Source organism: Gorilla gorilla, chromosome X (genome assembly GCF_029281585.2).
Source record: "Gorilla gorilla gorilla isolate KB3781 chromosome X, NHGRI_mGorGor1-v2.1_pri, whole genome shotgun sequence".
NCBI lineage: Eukaryota > Metazoa > Chordata > Mammalia > Primates > Hominidae > Gorilla > Gorilla gorilla.
Window position 1 is genome coordinate 149,373,866 of NC_073247.2, and position 8,619 is coordinate 149,382,484.

Genomic DNA, 8,619 nt, shown 5'->3' on the forward strand with positions numbered 1-8,619 from the left:
AGTCAAAACCTATTTTCGCTCAGCTTTGGGTAGATCTCAAATACCAAGCACATTGCTTTGAATGTAAATGTCACTCAGAAACATCTATTCAGATTTGAGTGCTTACCACGTGCCAGATACTAGGCCTGCAGGGTGACTGAAACAGTTTCTTCTCTCCAGGTACTCATGGGAAACAGACATATTAACAGACTTTCAATATGATCTAGTAAGTAATAAGATAGAGTCATGAACAGAGTGTATGGAAACCTAGAGTAGAGACTTGACCAAGGAGAAGGCCTAGACTGAAAGATGGGCAGTCTTGGTCAGGAAATGGAATGTATGAATCTATAACTTCAAGGTGAAGCCATTTTGGAAGGTGGCAATGTCCAGGATGTGACCCTGAGAACTGTGCAGGTGAAGGAATGTGAGTATAGGATGTGAGATAGCTCTTCCAACTGGCCAATGGTGCCAGGAATTGAGGTACAGAGGATGCCAGTAAGCCAGATGCCAGAGTCCTCAGTGAATGAAGGAAAATGTCCAAAAGAGAGGTAGATGATCATCCTGGGAAGGAGTAAAAGATGGCATCTGCAGATGGTATGAACTTCATGGGCAGTGAGGCTTTTCATGAAGCTGGAGCAATGGCCTGGTAAGGGCAATGGGAAGGCAGGAGGGTGCTGGTTCCCTATGCTACCTGACCCTATCCATCCCAGAATTTGATGTTTAGAGCTCAAGCAGCTTTAATTGGAGAGAGCTGCATGGTGAGGCTCATTGTCTTTGTAGAGAGCCAAGTCATCTTCATTAGGGCAGGAAAGAGGTGTTCTGTGAAAACACTGAGGGTATAGAGGTGCTTATTTACAAGTTGAATCACCATAGATAATGCTGATACAATGGGAGAGCTGAACGTGGACTAGTCCACCTTTATCATTTTAAATTTGAATACTCTGAGGCCCAGTGAAAAGAAATAACTTTTTTCCTCAGGCTTCCATAACTAAATTAAATTTCCTTTTTCCTAGCAGTTATTTTGATGCATAGATTTCTTAAACACAGATGCTTGAAGCACATGAGTGATCTATAAAGACCTCCAAGGTAGGTTGTGGGCTATTTCATAGTATAGCATTTCTAACATGATAATCCTATGAAAGCATACAAATATGATATTTTGACATTAAGAACTTGCATATGAAATTCAATAAACTTAGGTCAATATTCATTGATATTTATCACAGTAGCATGTTCTTCCTATACATTTATGGATAATTTCTTTCCCCAGCTCCCCCAGCCCTAATACAATAGTGAGTCTTTTGACTGTATGGTCCTTGAAACTTCTACCCACACCACTCTGCTAAAACAGTTCTCACTAAGGTCACCAGTGACAATCAAGTCACTAAGTCTAACAAATAATTTTCAGTCCTCATCTTATTCAATCCCTCAGTAGCATTTAATACAGACAATCTTCCTTTCCTTCTTGAAGTACATTTTGCCCTTGCCTTTTATGAAACTACGGTCCCCTTGTTTTATTTGCCGACTTTTGTATTGCTCCTTTGCAGATTTATCCTCCTTTACTTGGTTATTAAGCATTGAAGTTCACCAGGCCACTGTTCTAGATACTTTTATCATCCCACTCCATATTCTTTCTCTGAATGATTTTATCTATTCCCACGGCTTACAATATCTTTATGCTCAGTGTGTCTCCAGAGCATAAATAAAGATTTATATCTCCAACTCGTGTTTCTCCTATGAACCTTAAACCCTTATGTCCAACTCAACATCTCCACTGGGATATCTCAAGGGCATCTGAAATTGAACTGGCCCGAGTGTGAACTTAGATTGCTTCTCTCAAACTTGCTCCTCCTCCAGTGTTTTGTATCAGAGTGCCAAAACAGCTACTTACAGTTGTGTAAGCTAGGAATTTGAGTCATCCTCAATACTTTCCTTCCTCTTAACTTCCACATCAAATCCATCAACATGTCCTATTGATTTTACCTTGAAAATACCTCTCAAATTCATCCACTTGTCTCCATCTTCATTAGTAGCACCTTCAGTCAAGCTATTGCAGTAGACTTTCTTTGGTAACAGCTTTACTGAGATTTAATTCAGGTATTATAAAACACAGCCATTTAAGTTGTACAATTCAATGGTTTTTAGTATAATCATACCTCATTTTATTTTCTTCACTTCATTTCATTTTGTAGATGTTGCATTTTTAAAAATAAATTGAAGTTTTGTGGAAATCCTGCATCGAGCAAGTCTATCAGCAATATTTTTTGCCACAGCATGTGCTCACTTTGTGTCTCTGTGTTACATTTTGGTAATTATCACAACAGGCTGGGTGCAGTGGCTCATGCCTGTAATTCCAGCACTTTGGAAGGCCATGGCGGGTGGATCACTTGAGGTCAGGAGTTCAGGACCAGCCTGACCAACATGGTGAAACCCCTTTTCTACTAAATATACAAAAATTAGCCAGGCATGGTGGGAGGCGCCTGTAATCCCAGCTACTTGGGAGGCAGAGGCAGGAGAATCACTTGAACTTGGGAGGCAGAAGCTTCAGTGAGCTGAGATCACACCGCTGCACTCCAGCCTGGGTGACAGAGTGAGACTCCATCTCAAAAAAAAAAAAAAAAATAACAACACTTCATACTTTTTTATTATTGTTATATCTGTTATGATGATCTGTGGTCAGTGATCTTTGATGTTACTATTGTAATTGTTTTGGGGCACCATAAACGGTGCCCATATAGGACAACAAACTTAACTGATAAATGTTGTAGGTGTTCTGACTGCTCTACCAACTGGTCATTCTCCCCTCTCTATCCATCTCCTCAGGGACTCCACATTCTCTGAGACAGAACAATATTGAAATTAGCCCAATTAATGACCCTATAATTGCCTCTAAGTGTTCAAGTTAAAGGGAAGAGTCTCAAGTCTCTCACTTTAAATCAAAATCTAAAAATGATTAAGCTTAGTGAGGAAGGCATGTTGAAAGCCAAAACAGGCCAAAAGCTAGGCTTCTTGCATTAGCCAAATTGTGGATGCAAAGGAAAAGTTTTCAAAGAAAATTAAAAGTGCCGCTCCCATGAACACACAAATAATAAGAAAGCAAAACAGCCTTATTGCTGATATAAAGAAAGTTTTAGTGGTCTGGATAGAAGATGAAACCAGCCACAACACTCCCTTAACCTAAAGCCTAATCCAGGCCAAGGCCCTAACTCTCTTCAATTCTATGAAGTCTGAGAGAAGTGAGGAAGCTGCAGAAGAAAAGATGGAAGCTAGCAGATGTCGCTTCATGAAGTTTAAGGAAAAAAGCCATGTCCATAACATAAAAGTACAAAGTAAGCAACAAATGCTGATGTAGAAGCTGCAGCAAGTAATCCAGAAGATCTATCTAAGATCATTGAGGAAGGTGACTACACTAAATGACAGATTTTCGATATAGATGGAACAGCCTTATATAAAAAGATGTCATCTAAGTCTTTCATAACTAGAGAGTAGAAGTCAATGCCTGGTTTCAAAGCTTCAAAGGACAGGCTGACTCTTTTGTTAGGAACTAATGCAGCTGGTGACTTTAAGTTGAAGCCATTGCTCACTTACCATTTCAAAAAGTCTAGAGCCCTTAAGAATCATGTTAAATTAACTCTACCTATACTGTAAAATTGAACAATAAAGCATGGATGACAGCACATTTGTTTACAGCATGGTTTGCTGATTATTTTAAGTCCACTGTTGAGACCTACTGCTTAGAAAAAACCAAGATTCCTTTCAAAATATTGTTGTTCATTGACGATACACCCAAGAGCTCTGATAGAGATGTACAAGAAGATGAATATTGTTTTTCTGCCTGCTAACACAACATCCATTCTGCAGCCCATGGATCAAGGAGATATTTTGACTTTCAAGTCTTAAGAAATATATTTTATAAGGCTATATGTAGCTAGTATAGAGTGTGATTCCTGTGATTAATCTGGGTAAAGTAAATGAAAAACCTCTGGTTTTCCTTATTCACCATTCTAGATGCTGTTAAGTAAATTTGTGATTCATGGGAGGAAGTTAAAATATTACATTAACAGGAGTAGTGAAGTAGCTGATTCCAATCATTGTGGATGACTGAGAGGGTCAAGAACTCAGTGGAGGAAGTAACTTGAGATGTGGTGGAAATAGCAAAAGAGAAGTTGCTGATGCAGCCAAATTAACAATGAATGGAACTTCCTCTGCAGGAACCCTGGCTGTGTCACACGACCCAGTCAAGCTAGTAACTACCAGTCCTCTACCAGCAGAGATGGATATTCCTCTATTCTCTGGCAGTATAACTCAGGTCAGAAGTCCTGTTGGAAGTGCAATGAGCCTTATTCCTGAAGATGGCTTTCCTCCTATTCTCATCTCCACTGGTGTAAAAGGAGACTATGCTGTGGAAGAGAAACCATCACAGATTTATTTCAGAAATGCAGCAGTTGGAGGACGGTGGCCCTGACCCACTTGTATTTGTTTTAAATGCAAATTTGTTGTCAATGGTTAAAATTGTAAATTATATGAACAGGAACTGCTGGTGTTTTACAACCAAGGGAATGCATGCAGTGGGTCAGTCTGAGATAGTCATTCTTCTACAGTGTCTACCGGATGGAAAGTGTTTGCCAAAGGATATCTTTAATCACTTTGTGCAACTTTATCGGGATCTCTGGCAGGGAATGTCGTGGGCAACTTGGGACATTCCTTCTTCAGTCAAAGTCTCCTCAGCAGTAAAAAACATGGTGGATTTTTACATGTGACATCTACCTACCAGTCACTGCAAGACCTAGTACTCCCAACCCCACCTTACTTGTTTGGGATTCTTATCCAGAAATGGGAAACTCCTTGGGCTAAAGTGTTTCCTATCCATCTGATGTTGAGACTTGGAGCTGAATATCGACTTTATCCATGCCCATTAGTCAGGGTCAGATTTTGGAAGCCATTATTTGGAGAGACGGGGCATACCATCATGAATCTTCTTGCAGACTTCAGAAATTACCAGTATACCTTGCCAGTAGTTCAAGGTTTGGTGGTTGATATGGAAGTTTGGAAAACCAGCATAAAAATTCCCAGCAACAGATAAAATGAGATGATGAAAGCCACGAACAAGTCCAATGAGCATGTCCTGGCAGGAGGTGCCTGCTTCAATGAAAAGGCAGACTCTCATCTTGTGTGTGAAGCTATCAGACCCAGGCTATCAGTATTCACAATCAGCCCAGAAAAGTGACTGGTGCCAGTTTCTTTGTGTTCAGTGGCACTCTGAAATCCTCTTCTGGATACCTTGCCAAGTCCAGTATTGTGGAAGATGGCGTTATGGTCCAGATCACTGCAGAGAACATGGATTCCTTGAGGCAGGCACTGCAAGAGATGAAGGACTTCACCATCACCCGTGGGAAGGCGCACGCAGAGGATCCCCAGGAGCACATTCACATCCAATGGGTGGATGATGACAAGAACGTTAGCAAGGGCGTCGTAAGTCCTATAGATGGGAAGTCCGTGGAGACTATAACAAATGTGAAGATATTCCATGGATCAGAATGTAAAGCAAATGGAAAAGTCATCAGATGGACAGAGGTGTTTTTCCCAGAAAATCCTGACCAGCACAATTGCCTCAGTGATCCTGCAGATCACAGTAGATTGACTGAGCATGTTACCAAGGCTTTTTGTCTTGCTCTCTGTCCTCACCTGAAGCTTCTGAAGGAAGATGGAATGACCAAACTGGGACTACGTGTGACGCTTGATTCAGATCAAGTCGGCTATCAAGCAGGGAGAAATGGCCATCCCCTTCCCTCGCAGTGCATGAATGATCTGGACAGCGCCTTGGTGCCGGTGATCCACGGAGGGGCCTGTCAGCTCAGTGAGGGCTCTGTCGTCATGGAACTCATTGTTATTTTTAAAAGTTGCCACGGCCGCCTCAACCATCAGCAACTAGCATCCTGATCAGTCAGCTGCCATTAACATTGAGGCAAGACCCTCCACTAGCAAAAAGATTATAACTCCCTGGAAGATATTGGTTTTTCTTTGCCTGGCTTATTTCACTTAGCATAATACACTTCAGGTTCATCCATGTTATCACAAATGACAGAATTTCCTTATCTTGTAAGGCTTTGTGTGTGTGTGTGTGTGTGTGTGTAAAATCTCACATTTTCTCAATCTATTCATCTGTTGACAGACATTTAGGTTAATTCCATACCTTGGCTATTGTAAATAATGCTGAAATAAGCATGAAAGTGCAGATATCCCATCAACATACTGATTTCATTTCCTTTAGATATATGCCAAGTAGTGGAATTGCTGAATCATATTGTAGTTCTATTTTTAATTTTTTGAGAAACCTTCATACTATTTTCCATAATGGCTCTACTAATTTACATTCCTATCAAAGTGTTCAAGGGTTCCCTTTTTTCTACATTCTCACCAATACTTATCTTTTGTCTTTTTAATAGAAGCCATTCTAACAGGTGTGAAGTGATATATCACTGTGGTTCTAATTTACATTTTCCTGATAATTAGTTATGTTGAGCTTTTTTTTTCATATACCTGTTGGCCATTTTTATATCTTCTTCTGAGAAATGTCTATTTGGGTCCTTTGCCCTACTTTCAATTTGGTTGTTTTCTTGCTATTGAGTTCTTTGAGTTTCCTGTAAATTTTGGATATAAACCCCTTATCAGGTATATGGTTTGCAAATGTTTCTCCCATTTTGTAGATTGCCACTTTACTCTTCTGGTTGTTTCCTTTCTGAACAGAAGCTTTTTAGTTTGATGCAATCCCATTTGTCTATTTTTGCTTTTGTTGTCTATGCTTTTTGGGTGATATAAGAAAAATTGCCGAAACCAGCACCAAGAAGCTTTTTCTCTGTTTTCTTCAAGTAGTTTTATGTGTTCAGACCTTAACCTTTACGTCTTTAATTCATTTTGACTTGGTTTTTGTATGTGATGAGATATAAGGGTCCAATTTCATTCTTCTGCATGTGGATATCCAGCTTTCCCAACACCACTTATTGAAGAGACTCTCTCTATCCCATTGTGTGTTCTTGGCACGTTTGTTGAAGATCAACTGACTGTAAACGTGAGGATTGATTTCTGAGCTATCTATTCTACTCCTTTGGTCTATTTGCCTGTTTTTATGCCAGTACCATGCTATTTTGATTACTATAGCTTTTCAGTATATTTTGGAATCAAGTAGTGTGATGCCTCTAGCTTTGCTCTTTTTGTTTGCAATTGCTTTGGGTATTCGGGTTTTTTTTGTGTGTGTGGTTTCATATGAATTTTAGGATTTCTTTTTCTATTTCTTCGAAAAATATTATTTGAATTTTGCTGGAGATTGCATTGAATATGTAGGTTGCTTTGGGCACTATGGAAACTTTAACAATATTAATTCTTCTGAATCACGTATGTGGAGTATCTCCCCATTTATTTGTGTTTTCTTCTACTTCTTTCATCAGTATTTTTATAGTTTTCAGTAGACAGAACTTTCACCTTGTTTCTTAAATTTATTTCTAAGTTTTTTTATGTTTTTGTAAATGGGGTTATTTTCTTATTTTTCAGATATTTGTTGTTAGTGTATGGAAACACTACTGATTTTTGTATGTTGATTTTGTATCTAGCAATTTTACTGAATTTTTAAATTTGTTCTAATGGTCTTTAGGTTTTCTGTATGTAAGGGTGTATTATCTGCAAACCAAGAGAATTGTACTTCTTCCTTTTCAATTTGGATTTCTTTTTTTTTTTTTTTTTTGGCCTAATTGCTCTGGTGAGGACTTCCTATATTATATTGAATAGAATTGTTAAGAGTGGGCATCCTTGTCTTGTTCCTGATCTTAGAGGAAAAGCTTTCAGCTTTTCTTTCTTTCTTTCTTTCTTTCTTTCTTTCTTTCTTTCTTTCTTTCTCTTTTTCTTTCTTCCTCCCTCCCTCCCTTCCTTCCTTCCTTCCTTTTTTTGATGGAGTTTTGCTCTTGTCACCCAGGCCGGAGTGCAATGGCATGATCTTGGCTTACTGCAAACTCTGCCTCCTGAGTTCAAGTGATTCTCCTGCCTAGCCTTTCAAGTAGCTGGAATTACAGGCATGTGCCATCATGCCCAGCTAATTTTGTATTTTTAGTAGAGACGGGGTTTCACCATGTTTCCCAGGCTGATCTCGAACTCCTGACCTCAGGTGATCCACCCGCCTTGGCCTCCCAAAGTGCTGGAATTACAGGCATGAGCCACTGCGCCCGGCCACTTTCAGCTTTTCATGGTTAAGTATGATGTTAGCTGTGAAGACTAAAATCCTTAAGATATCATTGAAGTCTCTTAATACCATTCTACATTAATTAATCAATTACACACCTAAATGTAAAGTTTCAACTTTGACAAGTGGTACAACAAAGTACGGTCACATATGGACCATATATATTGTGGTGGTTTCATAAGATGATAATGAAGCTGAAAAATTCCTGTAGTCTAGCGATATCTTAGCTGTCATATTGTCATAGCACAATGCATTACATTTTTTAATGTTTAGAAATGTTTAGATACAGAAATACCATTGTGTTACAACTGCCTACAGTATTCAGTGTGGTAACATGATGTACAGGTTCGTAGCCTAGGAGTCACACCATATACCATCTAGGTTTGCCTAAGGACACTCTGTGATGTTCA

The 8,619-nt window shown here is 39.3% G+C and overlaps 1 pseudogene; it reads left to right on the forward strand.

The window, feature by feature from the left end:
• The first annotated feature begins 557 nt into the window (after positions 1-557).
• LOC101127415 (zinc finger FYVE domain-containing protein 9-like) lies at positions 558-5,919 on the forward strand (annotated as a pseudogene).
• Positions 5,920-8,619: the final 2,700 nt, after the last annotated feature.